Source organism: Vespa mandarinia, chromosome 22 (assembly GCF_050613455.1).
Source record: "Vespa mandarinia isolate Hongniang chromosome 22, ASM5061345v1, whole genome shotgun sequence".
Lineage (NCBI taxonomy): Eukaryota > Metazoa > Arthropoda > Insecta > Hymenoptera > Vespidae > Vespa > Vespa mandarinia.
In genome coordinates, this window is record NC_140831.1 from 3,210,001 (window position 1) to 3,235,000 (window position 25,000).

The following is a 25,000-nucleotide window of genomic DNA, read 5'->3' on the forward strand; positions in this document are numbered from 1 at the left end:
TAAACTAACGGACGCACGCGTGTGCAAGCCGGTTAAGTAAGCACATAGTGATCTAGTGGTAAGAAAAGTTTTGTAATACCGTCGCCCATTCAGGATTACGCCGGAGATTGAAATGTATATACGTATTTACGAACGCAACGATGTCTCCGAGGACAGGGCAAGTTTCTTGAATCCTTATCTCTTTTCTTTCCTATAACATTTTCTATCCCTCCAAACCAACCAAGGAAACGCAAACGCACGTCCTGCCAACCGAGCGTTCGACCAAGGGCCTTTTGTCCTTTCCTTATTGCCTTCTCTCGGAAAGTAACAGAAAGCAGTGTCGTTATTACTTTGAAAAGAGTCCCGGGCAACCGCGTATTCCTCGAAGTATCGAACTTTATACGCATTCCCTTGAGAAGAGGGAAACCTCTCGATCAGATTCGCTCGAAATTTCATCGACTCGCTATTTTGTTCTTTCCTTCCTAGCTAGAGTTATCTTACTTTCTTTTTCTTTCTTTCTATATCTTTCTATTTCTTGTTTTATTTCTCTCTCTCATTCTCTATCTCTCTCTCTCTCTCTCTCTCTCTCTTTCTCTCTCTCTCTCTCTCTTTCTGTCTCTCTCTCTCTCCTTTCCCATTCCTTCTGACGAGCATAACCACCGGTTGTCTCTTCGAAGCGAGGAACTGCGAGTCCACATAGTTGTTGCGCGAGTCCGCCGCCTCGACCTCATCCCTTCCCATCCCCTTCCGTTGTGTGGCGACCACCCCTGGTACTACCCGCCCGGCCACCCACCCGCAGAGACCACGGTTACAAGGGGCCAGTATTTATGCACATTGTTGACTGGCACGTGGATTTATGCACGTCCGTTATATTATGCGTCCTGTCGTCCCCCGTGTAAAGCCGGTATGCCTGGTACCGTCTCGAGCGTGCACGCAACATGTATTTCGGCTTACCGTTCTCTCCCGACACTCGACAAATTCACCAAACCTTCCAACTAAGAGTACTGAATGGGGGAAAGGGATACCAAACTAGTCTAAGATATCTATGCTGCGTTAATCTTGGCTCCTCTATCATGACCTCCATGAAACGGAAGAAACTTTCGTCTCGTTTCTACGTTGAACAACGTAATAAAACGCGGTGTCTCGAATTCCAATGGTCAGCCAATGCGAGTCGTTCTCTCGATTCTCTCGCGTCTGAACTCGTATACGTTAATACATATATGTATGTACGTTCCTAGGTATGGAGTAGAAACGTCGGAGAGATGACGGTTGTTTGCGAGTCCTTCTTGGAACATCCCTGGGTACAAAGGCAGGTTCTGCTCGGTGCGGCAGAGCTGACGTGGCCCCCGGCAGGGTGAGCATTGTGTCTGCACTCTCGACCAGCACCGTCACCAACACCGCCTTACCTCGGCCACTCGACGGTGAACTGAATCGAGCATGTGGACGGGACAGCAAGGAAATCTCCTTCTTGCCCAAGACCCGTCATTCCTCCTCTCTCGCGTCTTTACCAACCTAAAACCTCCCTTCCCCTTCTGCAATATCTACCAGCCAACCCTCGTGCCAATTCCAAATGTCTGTCCAGTGTCCACCAGCATCTCTTCTAGGCTACCGACTGAGCGTGTTTTGACCTTTGCCCGATCGAACTCTCTGAAATAGGACGGAGAAGTTTCGGATTTCTTAGCGTCGAGCATCAAACGATAAAGGATTTTCTTCGGCTTGAAAGTCTCGATAGACATAAACGTAACATCGTACGAACGCCTTAGTACACACTATAAACCCTCTATAAATTTTCAAGAGTTTCGAGGCATAAGCGATAGAGAGACGTTTTGAGGTATCTAACGGTGTTCTTGGATTCTCCTCGAAGGCAATTAGCCTCAAGGGACTTTGGCAGTGAATCGGGATGCAGAGATGGTTTTCGCAAGGTGGTGGTTGAGAGAGAGAGAGAGAGAGAGAGACCGAGAGAGAGAGAGAGAGCCTTCGAGCTTTCTCGAGCAGTAGCGCGTGTGCCGCACAGCCTTGGCCGGCCAACGCTCAGCTCGGTGGGGTTTTAGTGTCTCGGGGAGTAATAACGTCTCGGGGTGTAGATTATACGGTGTGTCCGGCTAGGAACGGGGCGAGTGCCCAGTTGGGTCCTCCGATGATGCAAGGTCCCCCGGTGCCACCCCCAACCCGGACATATATTAGCATTCTAACCAACCATTATTATATGTGCCTGGTGAGCCGCGTTGGACCGAGAGAGCACCCGGCAACGCCCGTGTTGCGTACTTGGACCAAGTTTACCAACAATTCACCGGGGCTCGCGCTCTATAATGGCCCCACGGCTGCTTAATTTATCGCGGTCGTAATTAATAGCTTTGTAATTTTCATACAGGCATACACGGACCGCGTACGCGGAATTTATGGATACGTTTTCGCCAGCGATTATCGATTTCTCAACGAGACTCGTCGTGGAACACACCCGACAACACCTGAACAATCCGAGTCGATTGCCGTTAAGTCTTTCTCCCTAGAATCTTCTTACTTAACGCTCCTTTCGAGCAGAACGAGCAATCGTAATAGCTTTAAAAAATTCTACGAAATAACGATCGATGGATGAACATTAAAATGCCCCTCCTATCCTCTTTGTATCTCGACCTACGTCGAGAGTGATCAATACCGTCGATTATCAATTTAACAATTATCGAACCGTGGTAGGTAAGATTTACGATTTTGCTTGACGTAAAATCTACGACGTTCGAAGGATAAAAAAAATTTATAAATTTACGAGACATCGTTTCTCAATGACGATTATGGTACGTCTTATCGTTTCATACCTTTCATACGTTATCAATGATAAACCTCCAAATTATTCCAAATGGTACATAGCACTTGTGCGATTTCTATTGATCCTTTATGATATAAAATTTACAATGACTAATTCGATACCGTAGAGAATTAGCGGTCGCATGTGGTATCGGATTTAGACTATCTATATAAATTACAGGGAATAATCGTTATCGACTGTTGCACAATAATCAATTCATATTTCTTCTTATCTTCTTTTCATTATCGAGATAGGCGACAAGTGTCAAGGTCAATTAAAATCTCGTAATAAAGATCGTGCCGTTCTGATAACCAACCTTGAGTGAATTTATTATTAAATATCTCTTTCGTCCGGTAAGTAGTTCCTTCTTTACGGTGTTAAAATATAAAATAAGTAGACGGCCGTGCAACGGCACGAGGTGCTCGGCCGCGATACCCTGCCTGACTTGTGGCTCCATTAGCGCCCCCGCCCGGTAACGTATAGCATAATAAGAGTTTATGTGTCAGGTTGATGCGCCAGAAGGCTGCCAGACGAACTACGCGGCATAGAAAGTGTTATATTTTCATTAGGCCGCCGCGCTCGTAACGAAGGGTGCCTTCGATGAATTCAGTTGGGTTTAGGAGGAGGTAGGGGAGAGAGTGTGAGGAGTGAAACTGTTGGGCGGTACGGTCGCGAAGAGTTTTATCGTGAAACGTCTGAAATTTAGATTCTTTCCCCTCCTTCGTAATACCTATACCATCACGATGAAGTAATCGTTAAAGCCAGTACGCCAAAGGCAGGAAAAGATCGTTTAAGAATTAATTCGAATTAATGTTTCAATATAATTCTCTCATCTTCTAATTCGAACTTGCTTTGTCGTTTCTACGGTATATTATTCAAATTCACGATTATATTGATCGGTCAAAATTTTTGCGATTGCATAAATAAATAAAATCATGTGTGTATGTATATGTGTGTGTGTGTGTGTGTGTGTATGTACATAGGTAAGTAAGTATTTTTTGGAAAACTGTTTCGAGGAGATATCAGGTCTTTGGGATTTCGTGATTCGCGAGAAGAAAGACGGCATCCCTCACGGGATTAGGAACGGCTATCAATAATGATCCATCATTTTGGAACAGTAACTGTCTCGGTGACAGAGGCAACGCGTTAAATTTGCCAGGACGTTCTCGTACGACGACGACGACGACGACGACGAAGACGACGAGAACGACGACAACAGCGTTGATACTAACGCGACGTAGAGGAGCAGGAAGATCCTTCGTGTTCACTCGTACATAGACGAACGAACGTGATCGTTGAGAGTATACGAGAATGGCCATGTGTACGTGGGCCGAGACATTATGCAATCTTGGGGTAAACTTAGCACTTAGAAGGGAACGGGGAGTTAATGCAACGACGACGAGGACGAAGAGGACGATATAGAAGGACGCAATGGACGACGTTCTATACCGAGGACTCCCTAGGCTGTCGGTGGGTGGTCGAGTTCAGGGATATATCCGTCCACCCTCGAGTAAGAACCTTCCTATACCTCCGTTACTACCCTCTCGGAGTCCTGCTCGCGCGTTCTGTTCACCCTCCTCTTTCACCTACGCGAGAGCGTACGATGGTCCCTTCACTATGGACACCATAGTTGCGGCTAGTTGGCCGTCACCTCTGCGTCGACGCTCCCTTGTCTCTTCGACTGATTCAATTTGCCCGCCTCGTGGCTGTTTAATTACTGGCCGGAGAATGGACCGTGGACGAGAGAGACGGCTAGAGGCAGTTCGCTCCTACGTGTCTCTGTGCCTGTGTATTTGTGTATACGAGCTAGCGAGAGTAGGAGAGATAGAAAGTCACTGAGAGAGAGTAAGATAGAGATAGATAGATAGATAGATAGAGAGAGAAGGAGAGAGTGAGAGAGAGAGAGAGAGAGAGAGAGAGACGGAAATACCGAGACGGACGAGAGCGAGTTCGAAGCTGGCGCAGCAACGACAACCCCCGCTTACTCACTCCTGCCTAGTGGTGTATTGGTGCCGCTGGTTCCGTTGCCACTAAGACACTAACGGAATAACGGCATTCGCCGCTGGAGATTGTTGTTGATGCTAAAGTAACGGGTAGCCCTGAGGGGTCGCCACAAGAGCGGAAGAGAGGAACGGAGAGATCCGACAACGTGGAGGAGGGTTGTTTCGAGGGCTAGGGAAAGAGAAAGAGGGGTTAAAGGGGAGAAGGGGAGAAGGGGAAGAGCTTGGGTCAACCCTACGACGTGTCTTGCAAACCAACCGACCGTCGTGTCCACCCTTCCCACGTTTCGCGTTCACCGCCCCCGCATTCTCCAACTCGACGATGTCCTCCGGCTTTACGGTCGGTTTGGAATACGATTTTACTGCTATCGGATAAAGAGGCCGCCGTAGCGTCCTCTAAATATCGATGGCCCTGCGCGAACGACCCGAAGGAAGAAGGCGACCGGCACGACAGCTTTTTACGGCTACTACTCTTGTCTTTTATCTTTCTCTTTCTCTCTCTCTCTCTCTCTCTCTCTCTCTCTTTCTCTTTCTTTATCTCCTCTTTTCTTTTTTTTTCACTTAGCTCGAAAAAATAAACAATGAACACCAACGTCAATAATATTTTCTCTTATTACGTCGTAAGTATTCGCTAATTGTACTTATGTGATATGGAAGAAGATCGCAGATCATTAATAAAAAAAATCAAAAAAAAAGAAAAGGAAAAAGGAAGAAAAGAGAGAGAGAGAGAGAGAGAGAGAGAGAGAGAGAGGAGTCCAGGCTGGAATCGACCTTGATCGACGTGAGAACGATGTGAATTTGTCGAATGGCAAGAGGGTGACGTCAGCAAAGGCGATGCACCCATCCGTCGAAGGAGAGGAAGAGAGTTAATGGACGTACCGACGGACGGATGGACTGCAGGCACGCGGAGGCAAATTCTAAATTTATACTGGGCAGCATCGCGCACCATCGCGTATCTCTATTATAAGACGGCTATAAATTCAGGGATTCATTATCATAAATTGGATCGCCATCGGGTCGTGCACGTCAGCCGGGGAATGCCTCGCAAACGGAATAACGTGTACTATAATAAAGCTCCGGGACTCTTTACAATAGCTCTTCGCCGTGGGTACCGGTATCCAAGGTCATTGGTCTCGCGACGACCCGAACCGATGTGCTGCTTCTGCCGCTGTTACTTCTGCTGCTTCTGCTGCTATTGCTTCTCCTCCTGCTCCTGCTCCTGCTGCTGCTGCTGCTGCTGCTGCTGGTGCTGTTACTGTTGCTGTTGCTGCTGCTCTTCGAGAAAGCCGACTCCCTTCTTATTCGCCTAGCGCCGGCACGGCGAACAATACGGCTTTGCATATCGTTCGAGAATGGTCGAGATGCGTCCCTTCCATCGAGACCAGACTTCCCACTTACGCGAGCTGGTTGGTACTCTTTTTAAATGTCTCCATAAGTCGTAAATATACTTCGAGTTCTTCTTCTTCTTCTTCTTCTTCTTCTTCTTTTTTCTTTTTTTTCTTTTATTCTACAGAACCAATAGTAAATGGGATGGGGATAATTCCGGGATCGATGAAATGATCGGTTAAGAAGAATTATGTTATATACGAGAACAATGAATCATAGTTTGGTCATGGATATATCGTCTATTTATGTTGAATAGTCATTATAGAAATATTCTTCTTTGAAATCAAATACCTACATAGATACATACATATATATCTATGTTCTCCTTTCATAAATCGCTTAGCATTTAAATCAACTCAAGGGTTTTAAACCAGGAACACGCAAAGATTAGACGTTAGAACGTTAGAATCTTGTCTCTTACGTCGCTCGAAATACTATATTCCGTCGGTTTAAATGATTTTGGCTCTGGGAACCCCGTTGAAAATTTATTTTCCGGATTGGATATAGGGGGATAAATCGTCGACGGTGAAAATTTATACCGACGAGTACCGTAAAATCGATCAAAGTAAGATCAGACTAAGGCAAACGTACAAGTTCTGAATACGGACCGGCAAAAAGTGAATCGTGTCAAACGAAAAGAAGGAAGTCTCTTTGAAACGATGTTAATGTTCATCCTTACTACTACTTGTACTATTACTACTACTAGTTAGAACTACTGCGTATATCAAAGTGGAAATTAATCGGTAGGCGATATACGAAAACTCCTGACGAATCTCACTTTCACTGATTGATTTAAATAGGGTAGTTCGCCGCACGAAATTCTTCAAAGACTCGCAAGAGTTATCGTCTGTCTTCGACCCTCGTTTCATCTTATGCTTCTTTTTTACTCTTCTTCCTCTTTCTCTCTCTCTCTCTCTCTCTCTCTCTCTCTCTCTATCTCTATCTCTCTTTATCTTTCACAAGCACACAGACATACTCTATTTCGCGTATTTTCGTTATTCCGTCGAACGCGACTCGTCTCGCGTAGCATCCCGACGTTTACGACGTCACACGATGCTAAGTCTGTCATTGTCGAAGTCACGACAAAGCAACGGAAGCATAGAAAAGGATGGCCTTAGGACGACATATGGCTCGTCGAGAGAAGTATCGTTGCCGATCGGTAAGCTCTTTATTTATCGTCCCTTTTATATCACTCGGCTATTTCCTCGTATATATTTCTAAGTGATCGGGAAGAAATCGTTGCTCTTCTTACAGACATAGGTAAGTTCGAACGGCATCATTAGTTCTATTAGAAGTACGAAACATTTTAAACGCTATTAGAAACAATAAAAGGCAAAGGATCGTAAGATCGTAAGAGTGTTTATCGGCAAACGAACGATTTACTATTGGATTGGTTATAAGGGAAAGCAAGAAAAGAAAAAAAGGAAAAAAATAATCAATCGTACCTCTCTAATATCTTCTTCACGAATATATTTGTAACCACAGGTGTAGCCACAAACGATATTGATAGGGCAGAGTTATAAGACTCGTGTGTGTGTATGTGTGGGTGCAGGTATGCGTTCCGAACGTTACAATGGCACTCGAAATAACGAGGATCTCGCCTCGTCAGTCAGCTTTAAAAATTCCTCGGTTCCATCGTCTCCCTCTACGCGATCGGCAAGTTGAGTTAGTTCGCATACGAAAGAGAAAGAGAACAGATTAAGGAAGGATATAGATTTGTGTATATATATATATATATATATATATGTGTATGTATGTATATATGTATGTAACATACGCATACTCAATATATAGACACGTTTATATAAGTATATAAGTAGGTACGTGTGCATCCGTTCTGGCTTCGTGCTGGACGATGTGCCGATGACGATGAGAAGCAGAACGACGACGACGACGACAACGACAACGACGACAACGACGACAACGACGACGACGACGACAACGACGACGACGACGACGACGACAACGACCACGACGACGGTGGTGGTGGCGGTCGTAGTGTTGGTGTCGACTATGTCGATCTCCAATGGTAGTAGTAGTGGTAGTGTTGGTGGTTGTTTGCAATGGGGGAGTCGCTTCGCTCGACGCCGGGCAATAAAGTGTGCTCCGACGAGAAAGCTCACGTGTTCGCGTTTAGCATTTATCGAAACCCCGTGCGCGAGATCGTAACTCGAAAGTGCAGGCCTGCCTGCGTGTCATGCAGATAGGTTTAAAAGCCGAACGTGCCGCATTTACAAATGCGCTTTCGCTCTCCTTCCCACCGTTCTTCCGATCACAGCCTCTTTCCTTTCTTCTTTCTTTCTTTCTTTCTTTCTTTCTTTCTTTATCCTTCCTTCTGTCCTTGTACTACTAGAAAGAGATGGAGAAGAGAGAGAGAGAGAGAGAGAGAAAGAAAGAGACTTGGAGCAGCATTAAAACGCTTTTGTGGAAGGCAAGCATTCACTATCTTTCTCTTTTTCTCTTTCTATTTTTTTTTTCTCTCTCTCTCTCTCTCTCTTTCTCTCTCTTGTGCGCGCGCGATTCAAATTGGAAAGTGATAGAACTCGGCGTTGCAAACATTCAAATCGACGCACGATATTCCATTCTCGTTGAAGTTTTTAGTCGATTCTTCGCGGTAAATGTATCTCGTGTGATTTCGATTTTGAGATTTAACCGATATAGTAAGATTCCCGAAACGGTGAAAAGTTAATTCGCCTACGGAAAAAAATAACGTCTATGGATCATCGTAAATGATTCCGGTTTTTATGGCAATCGATAAAATTTCTCAGTTCAAAGTGTAGATCTTGGAAAAACACAAGAGAAAGGCCATGAGGCGGGAAGTTTTTTCTTTCTTTTTTTTTCTTTTTTTCTTTTTTTTTTTCTAGGTAGAGTTAGGATCTTGGGCGCCTTTCGTGTCGTGGAAACGTTGTTTCGTTCTGACGAATCAAGGACGAGCGGGAAGCGAGTAGGGGAGATCGATATGAGTCGAAAGGAAACATAAATTAGGGCGTTTCTCGGGACGAACGCGGCGCACCATGGCGCTCTACGGTGGTGAGCCGTGTGCGTGCCTAGTATTTCGAGGAAAAGAGAGAATGAGACGGGACGATGGAGAATAGTCGGGCTAAGACGAGGCTTAAATCACTCGTCCGCCGTTGCCTCGCGAGATTGGTTTTTCCCCCAGGAATTCGTATCATATAATTTCCCCGACGGCACTCCGACGTAAATTAACCGCTTTTGCCGTCTCAAGCCTAGTCGAACGTATTCAACAATAAAGTACGTTTTCGTGAATTATACATCGATCGCTCCTTCAGGAATAAGATGACTCCGAAAGAAGAAGAAGAATAAGAAGAAGAAGAAGGAGGAGGTGGAAGAAGAAGAGGAGGAGAAAGAGGGAATAAGAGGAGGAATAAGAACAAGAGTAAGAAGAAGAAGAAGAGGAAGAAGAAGAAAACGTATACGTCCATACGACCCTTTGTACGATGTAATTTCGAATGCGGGAGCGAGCGTGAAAATTTGTTTTTCAGCCCTTTTACGATTTACGTACAGACATAACGTTAAAGATAAACGAACGCGACACCTTTTTCTTTTTTTAATTTATTTATTTTCTTTTTCTTTTCCTTTTTTTTTCTTTTTCTAATTTACTTTTTTTTTCTTTTTTTTTTTTTTTTTTTTATCTCTTTTCCATCACAAAAGATACACCTATGCTTTTCATGTATTACACATGCACGTCTACTTATTTGCACCTGTCTAAAATTTCTTTCAATGGTCGATTCTATTTTTATCATTACAAAGCGCACTATATTCGATCACGAATGAGGATCGTTCGTGCATAAATCAAGTTAGCAAAGGCGACAGCACATTCAGTCAACCAACCAATACCTTAGCACGCATTTCAAATTTGTCACATCGCGACAGCGTCGATCCAGGTATCCGAGTAAAATAGTACGGACGGATGCTCGCTCGTGAACGGGAATAAGAAAGGCAAACGAGAAATAAGAAGAGTGGTGGTAGAAGAGAGTGGTAGATTTGAGAGGAAAGAAGAACTTCTTTTAAAAGGAAGGGTTGGGCCCTCGTCTTTGGTGCGAGAGGTGCGTTCCGCGTGCGGCTGACACGCGAGTGCCGCACACGTACGCGCCCCGAGAAGACGACGACGACGACGACAATAAAAAGGGATCAATCCGCTCGCTGGCTCAGAGGAGGAAACATAAATCGTACTACCGAGACAGTTTCGGAGAGGGCGAGCTTCGAGAGAGAGAGAGAGAGAGAGAGAGAGAGAGAGAGAGAATGAGAGAGAAAGAAAGAGAGAGAGAGAGATCCGGAGAGTAGCGGTGTAATACAAACAAGATCCAGTCGGTGACACAAGGCGGTAAATATACCGAGGAGAGAGAAGAAGAGATGGAAGAAATCTGGAAGAGAGGAAGAAAGAAACGAGACGCGTGGACGACGTGCTGTGAGAGAGAAAGAGAAAGAAAAGTGAGGAGGAGGAGGAGGAGAGAAAGAGCAAGAGAGAAAGAGAGAGAATGACTCTGACACGAAGCGGAAGAAGTCGTGCCGGAGTTGTGTAGCTTCGAACGATGTTCTCCCTTCTCTCTCTCTCTCTCTCTCTCTCTCTCTCTCCCCCTCTTTCTCCCTCTTTCTCCCTCTTTCTCTCTCTCTCTCTCTCCCTCTTCTCCCTATGTCTTTTTCTCTCTTCTTTGCACATATCGTACGACGAAAGAAAAAGACAGAGATAGTACAGGGAAAAGAGCGTTTTATTTCGTAAGACGACACGACCGTGAGACAACTGACCACATCGAACTGTCGTATTTCGGGCTGTCACCTGTCCGAGGGCTACGAGTTCTTGCTCCTTACATATGAAAGGGAAAGAAAGTGGAGGAAAGAGGATGGCGAGGATGGACGAAGGGAAAAGGACGGGTTCTGGGTGCCGCAAAAATAGTCTTCGCCTTCCCTTTCCTTTTACTCTCTTTTCTTCTCTCTCTCTCCCTCTTTCTCTCTCTCTCTCTCTCTTTCTCTCTCTCTATCTCTTTCTTTCTTTCTCTTTCCCTCAACGCGTCGCAAAAGAGAGAGAGAGAGAGAGAGAGAGAGGCGAGGTAATGACAAGAGGACGAGTGACTAAGTGTGTCATGGCACGTCATCGTCCGACGATGACGAAGAAGAAAAAGAAGAAGAAGAAGAAGAAGAAGAGGAAGAAGAAGAGATTCTCGTCGTTTCAGGCGCGGACGTCGACCGATGAAAACTATTGGCCGCTGACTCGTTTAATTAGCAACGTTCACACGCCACCTGACTCCCTTTCGTTTGCCTCGCGAGATCGTTCTTCTGCCATTCATTCCGTTTCATCCTGTCCTATTCGAGATTAAAATTACCTTGATACGACGAAATCTTAACGCGCGAACAAGTCGGTGACTCCTCCACGAGTTTTCATTTGATAATTTTAATGCATTTCTTTTTGTTCTTTTTTTTCTTGTTTTTTTTTTTTCTTTTTTTTCTTTTTTTCTTTTTTTTTCCTTTCTTTTTATGTAGAATTATCGATCCTCGATATTTCAATATGAATGAGAATAAAGAAAAAGAAAGGTGTGGGTATGGGAGGGGGTGGGAGGGAAAAGAAAAAAAGAAAAAAATTCCCACGATAGAAGGAAAAAAAAAAAAAAAGAACAAAAATATATATTCTCCCCACAGAGAAAAAGAAATGAGGAATAAGTTACGTTTTAATGATTTATTATAAAAGATAATTCAAAATTTCAATGATATAAGAATTTTACGAATTGATATGTTTTTAGTTAGGAGATAGACGTTTAAAGCATCATTCGAATGAAGTAAAGAATGGTAGAGAGATTGAACGGGGGACCGCGAAAGCGGCCTCTCGTCGACGTCAGTGCGAGTTCTGGTTACCTTAATGGAGACACGTTCGCGCGAGCCGTCTCTTACGGCGGCAAAGCCGATTTATCTGCGCCCACGTTCTCTCCTCTCTTCTTCCTTCTTCCTCTACATCTCTCTCTCTCTCTCTCTCTCTCTCTCTCTCTCTCTCTCTCTCTCTCTCCACGCAAGCTCGATTCCACCGACTCCTCTCTTCTTCCAAGGAGACTTCCTCCTTCTCTCTTTCTCTCCTTTCCCTTATGCTTTCTCCCTCTTCTCACGCACACCCTTGAAGCATCGTGTTCGCGTACACCGAGAATCGTGTCTTACACGGGGATATTTCACTTTTCCATGTTGCCGTGTCGAGAAAAACGAAAGGTCGCCCAAGGGTGAAAGAGAAAGAAAAAGAAAAAAGAGAGAGAGAGAGAGAGAGAGAGAGAGAGAGAAAGAGATAAAAGAAAAGGAGGGATTCGACTAGTAAGAAACTCCGATCCGTTCAACACTTTTCGTTGTGAGAAAAGATGCACTCCTTGTTCTTGATCGTGTCAATCAATATAGAAAGATAGAATTTTTCAAATTTCTCTACGTATGAAAACTTGATTGAACATAGACCGGGACGGACTCGTTTCAAAAGGAATTAATTAAACGGTAAATCAAAGAGAGGTACGGTAGGAAGGAAAAAGGGGTGGATAGGAGATCGTAAATCAGGACGGATAGAGGAGGAGTCCTCTTGTCTCGGGACGTAGATCAAAAGAGTAATCGAGCAATGGTGTACCCGCATTCGACGTACCACACAAATCGCCGTTCAAAACTTTTAATTCTTCCTGTAACGTTACGTCGCCATCGTCGCCATCGTAGTCGTAGTCGTCGTCGTCGTCGTCGTCGTCGTCGTCGTCGTCGTCGTCCTCGTCGTTCCCTGATTACGGTTCTTCGTAGTCGTCGCGACAAATGTAAATTTCTACAAGAACGAAACCGGATTGTAGGTATAACAACGGATTGTCTCCGTGTTGCGAGACGTACATAGGTAACATAAGTTATTTATTACGTGCGAGTACGTCGTTGGATCTATCGAAATGGGGATTCGAATTATCGACGCGTAGATCCGAAGTATCTAAGAATAAGAACGATGAAGATAAAAGGGAAGAAAGAGAAAGAGAGATAGAGAGATAGAAGGAAGGAGAATGAGATAGATCGTAAAAGGGCGTCTCCAAGCTCGAACGCTTGTGATGTCCGACATAGATCAGTCAGAATTACGATCGTCGAATCGTCCAAACGAAGAAGTCGATCCGGTCTCCTCCATCGAGGACGCGCATCCCATAAAGAATCGCATTTCTACTATCCCCTCGCTTCTTCGATCACAATACCGTTTCGTTCTTTCTCTCTACATATATATCTCTCTTTCTCTCTTTCTCTCTTTCTCTCTTTCTCTCTCTCTTTCTCTTTCTTTCTTTCTTTCTTTTTCCTTCTATCTACCCTGAACGAGGACGGTCCAGAGCGGAGGCCGAATAGAGCCGTAACTTATGCGCGGACACGACGAACGACAGCGTATCGACGCAGATTTTTCGAGAAACGTCGCGGCTCGATGTTGAATTACGATAATCGAATCGTTTCGGTCTCCCGTCTCTCCTTTTTCCTTCTCCCTACTCTCGATCTTTCTCTTTTCTTTCAGACTGAGAATAAGAAAGAGAAAGAAAGAAAAAGAGAGAAAGAGAGAGAGAAAGAGAGAGAGAAAGAGAGAGAGAGAGGAAGAGAGAGAGAGAGAGAGGAAGAGAGAGAGAGAGAGAGAGAGAGAGAGAGAACAAAGTTTCTTTTTCCACGCGAGAAGCTTCTCCCGTTCTACCTCGTAAAAAGGCTCGCGTCCACCTACGCTGGAGCCGAGCGGATCGGACGTCGTGCTCGCGCGATTTCGCGAAAATTTACGATCGATACGTTTTCGGTGCTTCTTCTCTCTTTCTCTCTCTCTCTCTCTCTCTCTCTCTCTCTCTCTTTCTCTCTCTCTCTCTTTCTCTCTTTTTCAAGCGCGTCCAACGCAGTAACAACCGAGGAAGCATTAATTATAGCCTTGACGTGAGTCACTGGCGCGAGAGAAAAGTTTTGATTTCTTAGAGAACGTGTTCGTTCTTTCCTTCTCATAGATCCGCGTAACGCGAAGATACGTTCATAACCCGTCGTCGATAACGCGTATTTACGATCACCGACCATCGAGCGATACCACCGAGATTCTGTCGTTCGCGCTATTCTTTCTATCCCTCTTTCTCTCTCTCTCTCTCTCTCTCTCTCTTTCTCTTTTCCTCCCTCTCTTTCTTTCTCTTTCCTTTTAGACCGCTCGTATAAAAAAGGCTTCTCTACCTTGAGATAAGACCCGATGGTATATCGACGAATAAAATCGTAGATCACGTGGGATTCGAGGGTGGACGACACCATCGTTGGGAACCTTCGTAGGACACGAGTTTGACCTTAACGTAGATACGACCGGTGGATGGTACGCGGATCGAAAAGCGCCGAGGAAGAGAGAAATTACGACGAGAGAATAGAGAGGAAACGAGAAGAGGGAAAAGACGACGAAAAGGGACTACGGATAGTACGAAAAAAAGCAATGGCAAAAAGCGATGGAAGCAAGCTTTGGTAGGAGGTAGGACGGTAGGGGGACTTCGGGAGGAGGGACAAGCGAAGGGAGGGAGCGGGTGGTGGTGATCCGTGGAATCGGAGCGCAGAAGTTTGCCCGGAAGGCAATGAAGCACGTCACGGAGATGATGGACGCCTCCGCATAAACCTGACGAGTGACTCCTGGCGCCTTCAGGAACGACTCTGAGGAGCCCTCTACATCACTTTTATTACGGCCGTCCTCATTTTCATATCTCATAAAACCTTCGGGGTGCTCTCTCGTCTTTCTCACTCTCGCCGTCTGTCTCTCACTCTCTCTTTCTCTCTCTTTTTTCTCCTTTTCTCTCTCTCTCTCTCTCTCTCTCTTTTACTCTTTCACTCTCGTTCTTTCTCTCGCGGCCACGGACGAGCTTGATATACGTATAATCCGCGATCCGACTTACGTGGCGAAATTATCAGTCCCTTTCTCTCTCTCTCCCTCTCTCTCTCTCTCTCTCTCTCTCTCTCTCTCTCTCTCTCTCTCTCAATCTCTTTCTCTCTGTCTGTCTTTCTTTACTTGCCTGCCCCATCGTCGGCCGTCCCTTTTCTCCCGTCTCTCATCCGTCTTCGGTCTGGCGTTAGCCACGTTGATGTGAGCCAAAGAGCAAGAGAGAAAGATGGGGGAGCTTTGTGTGAATTATCCGCGACTGTTAAGCGGAAGCGAAATATATCAAAGTTGCGTCGTGCGAAATACTTCAAAGTTATTTTCCTTCTGGATGTGGGTGAAGCTGGAAGGAAAACAAGTTCGTGCTTCCAAGGGAAGAGGGACAGAGAGAGAGAGAGAGAGAGAGAGAGTGCTTGCCAGAATAAAAGAGAGAAAATCGAGACAGACGAAGAAAAGAGAAGAACAACGAAGAAGATAAAGAAAAAGAAGGAAACATAATGACTAAAGGGAAAGCCGACGTGATATTCTTTTTACATACCAAAACATAAGTCCAATTTACGCTTAATGTCGGGACGCGTTAAAATCGACGGGTCGGTCAATTTCGTGTAAACAAAAAAAAAAAGAAAAATAAGGAATCGTAGGTATGAGTATGAGGTATATAATATGGGTCAAGGTCAAGGGAGGCTTATTTAGAAAATTAACGAAGGTCGAAACCAAATCGCGATGGGTACTCTTAGGCAGCTCATTGTCGCGATAAGGGTCGTTCTTCGCCCTTCGCCGCAACGGCGGAATAGGACGCTCGGTGAGTGCCGCTATGCTGCCGGCGACATTGAATGACTGCGCTGCACGTGACACCGGACTGACAGGTTTATGCGAGCGCGCGTGTGGGAACATAAAAGGGAACACGTAGCTAGCTGCCTGCCTGCCCGTGATGTACGTCTGTTTGTGTAAGTGACACGGACCGAGTGAGTGACACGTTTCTACCCAGCAACTTCCTCCTCCTCCACCTCCACCTCCTCCTCCTTTATCCTCCTTCACCTCTACCTCCTCCACAAACCCTTCGCGAGCGATCGCGCGGACTCCACCCACGTCACTTCCCCTCATACCTCTCCTCCTCTCTCCTCTCTCTCTCTCTCTCTCGTTCTCTTCTCGTTGCTTCTCCCGCGGGTCTTTGTTGGCTGTCGGTGACGTCACGTTACCGCCTGCACTTGACGCCACGCGAAACTGCAAAGAGTACTGTTGCATGAACTATACCGCTATACCGAACCTCTCGATTAATCCCTTCGACTTACCAACTCTCTTACTTACCAACTCGAAACTGTCTTTATTAAGATATCCTTACAAACGGTAAGAAACTTTTATCTATACGCTTAAGAAAAAGGACATGTGAGACAGGACGAAGGGATCCATTTCGTCTTCTTTTTCTTCTTGTTCTTCTCTTCTGAGGAGTATATCTCAACGAACTTCTTTTCCTTGAGATTAGATGATCCAGATAAAACGCGCCGGAAAGTGGGAACTTTTCGAACTTGACAGGAATGCGAATAAAACGCGCACGATAAATCGGTGTAGTTCTTGTCCGATAAAAATCATTATCCAACCAGAGTTACCAACATTATTAACAACTAGCTATGATTACATTAACGTCATGTAGCATGAAGGAGAGGTATTAGACCACGTATGCGAGCAACCGTGCGTGTCTATGCGAGATAAGAGTTATAAATTCTCTTCTTTGAAGTCCATCGGAACCCAGACGTCACGCAGAAGCCAAATGTCGTTCGAACTTTTCGAAGGATGACTTTATGTTCAGATTGGTCGTACTCATGAAGAACGTCAAGGTGAGCGTGCGACATGCAAGAGTTTCGTTGTCGTTTTTCGACGATACACACGCACACACACACACACACACACACACACACACATATATATATATATATTTATGTTTACGTTTTTCTTAATAATGTATCTTCTAACGTAGGACGTGACATTGTGTCGTCTTTCAAACTATTCGTGAGAATCATGCTTCTACGAGTGTAAGAAATATTTCGTGACGCACGGACTCCTTCCTAAAAACAACAATAATAACAACAGCAACAACAACTAATAAACTTTGTTTCATCAATGTGAATATAACAATCGGAAACGTTACGTTACGTTAATTCAAGTTACGTGTGCTAATCTCGCTCCGATGGCCAATTATCGATGTGCAGTCGTTAATTAGCGCTTCCGATTCGAATAGGTGTGAGATTCTTTGACTTCTCTACTAATATCATACGGCCCACCCACCCAACTTAATCGACCTTCAACGAGAAACGAGAAATAGAACTGACGCGAGGCACATGCTTTCGATCTCTTTCCCTCATTTCTACACATCGTTTTCTCTTTCTTTTTGTAACTCTTGATTTACTCGATTAGCTTTACGATCGTTCCTCTCCCTCTTTTTAACGTTCTATCTTTCGATCGTCTGCTTGCAATTAAAAGAACTCGACGCATTAAGATGAAAATACTTTTTGATATTTGCTGACAATTTTTCATTAGACCGTAGATAAACTCTCGGTCTTCGTAGGAGTGACTCGTAAAAAAAGAAAAAAAAAACAAAGAGAGAGAGAGAGAGAGAGAAAGAAAAAGAAAAGAGAAAAAACAAAGAGATAGAATATTACCAAAAGGAAAATCTTTAATCTTGGCAATGAAATATATCTTTAAAGAATTTTTCGAATGAACTAATACGTCCGTTTTGAATGATCAGAAGTACGAATGCATGGGTAGACGGCGAAGAAACGTCGACGTTTCGAGGAAGGAGGGGTTCTGAAATTTACGCAACAGCAAGCAGCGACCTTTCCTTTGCTTCCATCTAATTCAAAACTATAAATCGAGGGCGTCTGTTGTATGTATGATGGCGGGCTGGCGTGAACCTGCGAGCTCGAAACGAACGAACGAACGAACGAACGAACGAACGAACGAACGAACGAACGAATGGTGGAGATGGAAAGAGTAAGAGTAAGAGAGACGATAAGAGAGCGAGCGAGCGAACGAACGAGAGAAAGAGAAAGAAGGAGAGAGAGAGAGAGAGAGAATGAGAAAGAGAGAGAGAAAGAGAAGGCAGACTGACGAAGGAGGGCGGAGAAGAGGGAAAGACTGCAGAGCCAGAGTAACGTAACAGATGCTGCACAATAAACACCTCCCGTCACTTCGCTCCATAAATCGCGCGGCGGGCTCCTAGAAGAAACATTCAACCTCCATCTACTCCTCATCCTCCTTCCGAACCCGGCCACACCATCCCTTCTCCGAGCTTCCCCGATCCTCTTCTTCATCTCCCTCTACCTCACCACCCTTCCCCAGCTCGTTCTCCTTCTCCGACTTTCTCCTCCCTCGCCTTACGTGCCAACACGTCGCAAGCGTGTTCATCCGTGGATAGCACGAATCGCGTTAAAGTCCCGCAGGACAAGCTAAATCCCGACTAGTGATTTCCCGTAGATCGAACTCTCTAACGGAGTCGTGTTTATTGTTCCTAATAATTCAGTTTATTGTGTTTATGTCGTTACCAAAGACAATCGATAATTCATCGCACGTTTGACTTTCTGACGATTAAATATAATGTATAAGTATGATCATTAAAAAAAATATATATATATATATATTATGAAAATTTAGATCATAGATATTATTTTGAAGAAATTCGTCGATAATTCCATGCACGAACGATTTAGCATAAACGAGATACTTCTGGTGATTATTTTATTCGATAGCTAATTATAGACGGCATATTGTCTACATCCAAGCGAATTAATACGAATGATTTAATTAAATATTTATAAATTATCACGTACGAATAGATCGAGAACGTGGAAAAGAGAAAGAGAGAGAGAGAGAGAGAGAGAGAGAGAGAGAGAGAGAGAATGGGGAGAGTAACATTTCACATCGGAGCTTCATTAATTTACGGCTCTCACTTTTTAAACGTACTTTCCAACTTATTCTTCCACCTGATTTTTTTACTCTTGTTCTAAGCGAATATCGGTCTCCTTTAACCCTCTTTCGACACCTGCGGCCGGTTAAGCACGCGAATCGCGAAGTAGGACGAGCCTTGAGAGAGACCCTCCTGGTCCAGTTGGAAGAGGAGGAGGGTTGGCAGGCAGGTTTGTCCGGCCGCAAGATTTACAAGAGCACAGGGCCTCGAGGGTTACGACTCGTTATTATATGCTTTAATTACAGCTCGCGGTAATGAACTATGTTTAACCGTAACGTGGTAGGCTAGGCAATAAATTAACGGCGTGGAAAATACTAAATCATAACTTTGCCGATGCTGCCGAGTAGATAATCGGACGCCGAAACGAATGCACGTACGTATCCCACGGCCAGTGATCCACGGTCTCATCCCCCCGTACATCCCCTTCCCTCACCTTCCACAACCCCCCAATTCTCTCCTCAACCTCCCCTTTACTTCCTCCCGTTCGTTTCGGTTGCACTTTACCGGAGTGCAAATTCGTTGGTTATGTTGGACTCGAGAGTAAATCGATCGAAAATTTCGACGACTCCAAAGCTATTAAAGGTCGAATGAGAAAAATCGAAGAATTGTCGATTCTTGCGGCTCGTCGTGAGAGAGAAAGCTCGGACGCTTTTCTTATTGGCGAATCGTTCGAGTCGATCGTGTCTCGGAGAGAAAGAGAGAAAGAGCAAACGAGAGAGAGACGTAGAGAGAAAGAGAGAGAGAGAGAGAGAGAGAGAGAGAGAGAGAGAGAGAGAGATGGCAGGAGGGAATAGGAGAAACCAACACCCCGAAGAAAGGGGAGGTTACCGAGTCTGAATTTATCGGTCTCTAATTAAAGAGCACGTTAGAGCTCGCGAAGGAGGGCACGGTTCCGTGCAGCGATTCGAATTAAACCCTCAATTCTGGGTAACGAATGTACCCTCTGACCTATGCCACCATCGACGTCGTTCCTTTTCTCCTTTTTCTTCTTTCTTCTATTCTCCTCCTCCTCCTCCTCTTCTTTCTCTTCCTCTTACTCCTCTTCTCCTCCTCCTCCTCCTCCTCCTCCTCCTGCAATCTCCCCTCTTTTGTTTCTTCCGCCTTTATCCTTTTTTAGATTCGTCGTCGTAAACCGTACGAGATACTCGCTTACAAAGCTTGGATTCCGGAGCTGTTCCCTTTTTACGTCACGATGCATTACGTGCTCGTTACCGAAGCGGAGACGCATCAATTGGGATTTATGCGTCTGAAATTGCGATTCTCTGTCCGTCCTCCCTCTGTCTCTTTCTCTAGCGGTAAGTAACCCTAACGACGTAGCAACCAACGTCCGTGGGCCCGTCACTCGAGACGTTATCTCGCTATAATTTCGTCCGACTCTAGAGACAGACTTGAGAATGGTTTTCGTAGGAGTTTCAACGTTTCTCCGGCAAAAGTTTCAAAGTTTTAGCTAGCTTTTACGGTAACATGTACGTAAGTACTTACCTACCTGGGTGGATAAGTACTTACATACCTGCACGTTGATTAGACGAACGGATAGATAGATAGAGGAGAGGAGGAAGAGGAAGAAGAAGAAGAAGAAGAAGAAGAAAAAGAAGAAAAAAATACGAGAGAGAGAGAGAGAGAAAAAAATCGAAACTCATTCAACTTCGTTGCACAACCGTTCAAGGAGTCCATTCATATGGAGTTTCTTGCTATTAGCGGTCTCTATCGATCAGCAGACGCCGCTAATGACACTCCATTAAGCTTTGCGCTCGCCATACGTTACGCCTTCGGACGCTAATAAAAATCTCACGGCTTTCACGGTTGAAAGACACCAAAGACGATGATTCCTTTTCTTTTTCTTTTTTTTTTTATTTTCTTTTTTTATTTTTTCTTACATTTTTTTTCTTTTCTTTCTTTTTTTTTTCTATTTTTTTTTTTTTTTTTTTTTTTTTTTTGAATCAACTCTATCGTCGAAACCTCGTCGATGGTTTTATTCCACTCGATATTGGGAATTAGCAAAATCTATATTCTTCTGTTCTTATCACTTTCGTTCTGGAATTTGTAGGATACGAGAGGAGTGGGAGGCGTGGGGGCCGGGGGGGGAAGAAATCCGACGGATTGTCGGGGCTTGGAAAAACGTTTGTCGATGGTGAACGAAATAAAGGCGATGGATATGATAGGATAAAAGCGTACGAGTCCTGCGGCGTGCTCACGCGATACCTGGACGATTATTTCCTATTATTTACCTTATTATTTAGGTCCAGCACTGAGTGAGGTCGAAGGGAAAGAAAGAAAGTGGGAGGGGGTTGAGCGGGTGGGGGAGTAGAGATGGAGGGAGGGTAAAGAAGAAAGACAGAGAGAGAAAGACAGAGAGAGAAAGAGAGAGAGAGAGAGAGAGAGAGAGAGAGAGAGAGAGAGAGATGGACCCCGCGGAGGTTAGGGGCAACCGTGGCCGCGCGCGGCCGTATTGATCTTATCCCCCGACATGAGAAATGCCCGCCGGTTTAATAAACTCCCGGGACTTATGAAGCACGTCAGGGTGATTCACGGCCGCCTCATTGAGTCGTATTTATACAACCGCGGCTGATAGATTTATGGAGGACAACGCAGCGTGGTCCCTCCTGCCCCTCGCCATACTCTTCCACCAACACCATCACCGTCGTCAACGACGACGACGACGACGACGACGATGAGGACGAGGAGGAAGAGGAGAACGGTGAGGATGGTAAGGACGGTGACGACGATATTCCCCTTACTCTTCTCTACCGCCTTCTTCAACGCAACCTCCACCTCCTCCTTCGCCTCTTTTTCTGTCTCTCTATACGTACTTACATACGTACGATATAGGTGCAGCACATACACGCTCAGGGACGCGCGAGCGAGATTCCATTTAACGCGATCCTTTCTCTCTCTCTCTCTCTCTCTCTCTCTCTCTCTCTTTCTCTCTTTCTCTCTTTCTTTCTCTCTCTCTCTCTCTATCTCTCTCTCTCTCTCTCTCTCTCTCTTTCTATCCTTCTTTTTCTCTTCTTCTGCACCTTGATCAGGCTCGGTCCGCGGGAAAAGAGTGCGAGGAAAAGGAGATGGAGAAAGAGAGAAAAGAAGAAAATGTACGACTGAGGACGGCTCGAAAGAAGAGCGTAAAGAAGTGGAAAGGAAGAGTAACGAAGAAGGTGGCCGAGGCAGGCGGCAAGTGAGTGAATGTGTATATGTGCGACGGAGAAAGATAGAAAGAGAGGGGAGAAAGAGAGAAAGAGAGAGAGAGAGAGAGAGAGAGAGAGAGAGAGAGAACGGTAGAGGCAACGTCCATGGACGTCAGGAGGAGGCCCATGGCGTCACACACGCAGCACAGCTCGCTTCAAGTCCGAGAGCGAGAGCAAGCAGCCTTATAAAGTAGCCGGGCTACGATTTAATCCAAAATTTATTTCCTCCATTAGTAAAGGCTTGTCTCGCGGGGCCTCGAGCGTGAGCGAGAGCCTGACGAGGACGACGCTGCCTGCGATCGGCCGTCCCTCTCTTCATCCTCCCTCGTCACCCCTCGATTCTTTACACACATACGCACGTACTCTTTCTCTCTCTTTCTCTCTCTCTCTCTCTCTCTCTCTCTTTCTCTCGGTTTCTATCTATCTCTTTCTCGCTTTCTCGTGGGAGCGTCGGAATGCACGCCGGTGCATCGGTGCATTGCAAGCACACCACTACATTATGACTCCTATATCGCCATCTTTATTATATCCGCGGCGCGCCGGTGTCCGCGCTCGCGTTTGACAAGCGTCGTTTCTCCCATCCTTTTCCTTCTTCTTCATCTCCTCCTCCTACTCTTCTTTTCTTTCTTTCTTTCTTTCTTTCTTTCTTTCTTTCTTTCTCTTCTTCTTCTTCTTCTTCTTCTTCTTTCACTCCTCCCCCTCCTTCTTCTTCATCTCTTTTCTCCGTTCGTCGTCCTGTCTTTTCACATTTTTCTTTCCCTTCTTCCTCTTCTACCTACCCTTTCTCTTCCTTTCTTTTCTCTTTATTTCTTCTTTTTGTAAGAATTCAAGGTTCTGGGGATCGACTCGACGCGAGATAGGTGAATGGTGAACTCGCATGGACCCTCCACTTTTCTCTCTTTCTTCTTTCTTCTTTCTCTGCATTTCGCTCGGAGACGCGTCGTCGGCGCTCCTTCCACCTTTCGAGTTTCCTCGAAGTGGACCAATATTGCATTCGACGTTCGTAAGGACCCTTCCCGATAATAACGGACATCGACGTAAAATTAAGGATATACGATTGGCTGCTCGCCCGGCGCGTATAATCGTCCGGAGTCGTCGATTACGCGCCATATATTGATTCTGTTTTATCGCCTTACGCAGGTTTTTGCCCGTTGCGGCAATCGAACGGCTGTCGTCGGAAGAAGTTTAAGGTCCGAGGTAAATCTTCGTAAGTAAGTGCGATCCTCGTCTTGGCTCTTCTCTCTCTCTTTCTCTCTCTCTCTCTCTCTCTCTCTCTCTCTGTTTCTCTGTCTCTCTCTTTCTCTGTCTGTCTTTCGTTCTCCAAAGTGCTCGGTTCTCTTGTCCCTTATTCTTCTAACGTAAGAGAGAACGACGATAATTGTCCATACATAACGGCATAACTTAGTCGCTTTCACGCAACGTGTTACTTTCTTCACTCCTGAGAGGGTCTAATACAACCGATTGGCCTGTATTTACGCGTTAGCTAAGCGATAACGCGATAAAGTTACTTGCATAAAAAAAGAAAAAAGAAAAAAGAAAAGAAAAAAAAAAAAAACAGAAAAAAAATGTACACGAAGAAGAAATCATATTGCCTCGTTTGCATACGATTCACGAAAAGAAATGTTTTATTTCGCGACGAGAAAAACTTTTCGGGCCAACACGTTCGACGGTTTATCTCGACTCATTTGAGATCCATTCTCGAATGTATATATTTTTTTTTTTCTTCCTTTTTTTCTTTTTTTTTCTTTTTATTATTTTTTCTTCTTCTTTTTTCTTTTCCTTTCTTTTCTTTTCTTTTCTTTCTCGATCGAACGAACCACTCGAGTATAAAAGGTACATTTCTCCTTTGCATATACATTTTCGTGTTCTCTTTCACGCGAAATATCATCATTTCTTTCCCTCCATTAATATTATGCCTTCGAACGAATTTATTAGAACGAACCTACTTATACTAATTCTTACCACTTTTTCGTTTAGCTGGTTAGGTTTCGTTTCGTTCAGAGAAGAAAGAAGTTTACATTAGTGATATAGGATCATCATCCAGGATGCGCCAGGATGAGAGATGAGAACGTTTTACGTAGGCCATAGACGGAGGCGCTGCGTACAGATACGCATCGGCCGGCTCTCGACAAATTGCCTCTTCCCTCTTCTTCTTCCTGGAGGATCGGCAGTTCGGTAGGTAGGCGGGTTGGTGCAGTAGGTAGGAAGGTTACGTGCCGAGAGGTCGAGGAGTGGGGCTTGACGTCTCAGTCAGCGAGAAAACGAGGGAGAGAAAGATAGACAGAAACACAGAGAGAGAGAGAGAGAGAGAGAGAGAGAGAGAGAGAGAGAGAGAGAGAGAGAGAAAAAGAGAGAGAGAGAGAAGAGAGAGAGAGAGAGAGAGAACGTGGTCTGCCATGATCTTCCTCGATCTTCCGAGACGGTCGTTTCATCCCCCGGGGGGATCGTGACGAATAGATCGCTTTATTACAGCCTCGAACGGCGATATCTTGTAAAGTCAACGACAAAAAGCTACGTGCTTGACAAGGATCACGCTTAGTCCCGTGAAAATAATTCTCTTGCGATCGGAGATGAACCAAGTATAAGAATTCTTTCGACTATCTAACTTTTTCTTTGTGTGTGTGTGTGTGTGTGTGTGTGTGTGTTATTTTTTCCTTTTATCTTTTTCTTTTCTTTTATTTTTTTTCTTTTTATACTCTCCGCTTTTAACACTCCGCCTTTAACACTCTCCGCTTCTTCGCGAAGAAATGCCAAACGAGGAAATAGGATACCGTCTGGTAATTACCAATGAGGAGAGACCACGATTCATCATCTCTCGTTGCGAACGCA

General features: G+C 44.9%; 1 long non-coding RNA gene across 4 annotated transcripts in view; it reads left to right on the forward strand.

Annotated features, from left to right (window-relative positions):
- LOC118447944 (uncharacterized) overlaps positions 1–25,000 on the forward strand; it is a 226,985-nt gene that overhangs the window by 120,764 nt on the left and 81,221 nt on the right. The window contains exon 3 of one of the 4 annotated variants that reach the window (XR_014983487.1): positions 1,218–2,783. The exons of the other annotated variants lie outside the window; for them this stretch is intronic. This is a non-coding gene — a long non-coding RNA (uncharacterized LOC118447944). Of the gene's footprint in view, positions 1–1,217; positions 2,784–25,000 lie in introns of those variants that run through there. 4 annotated transcript variants of the gene reach the window in all.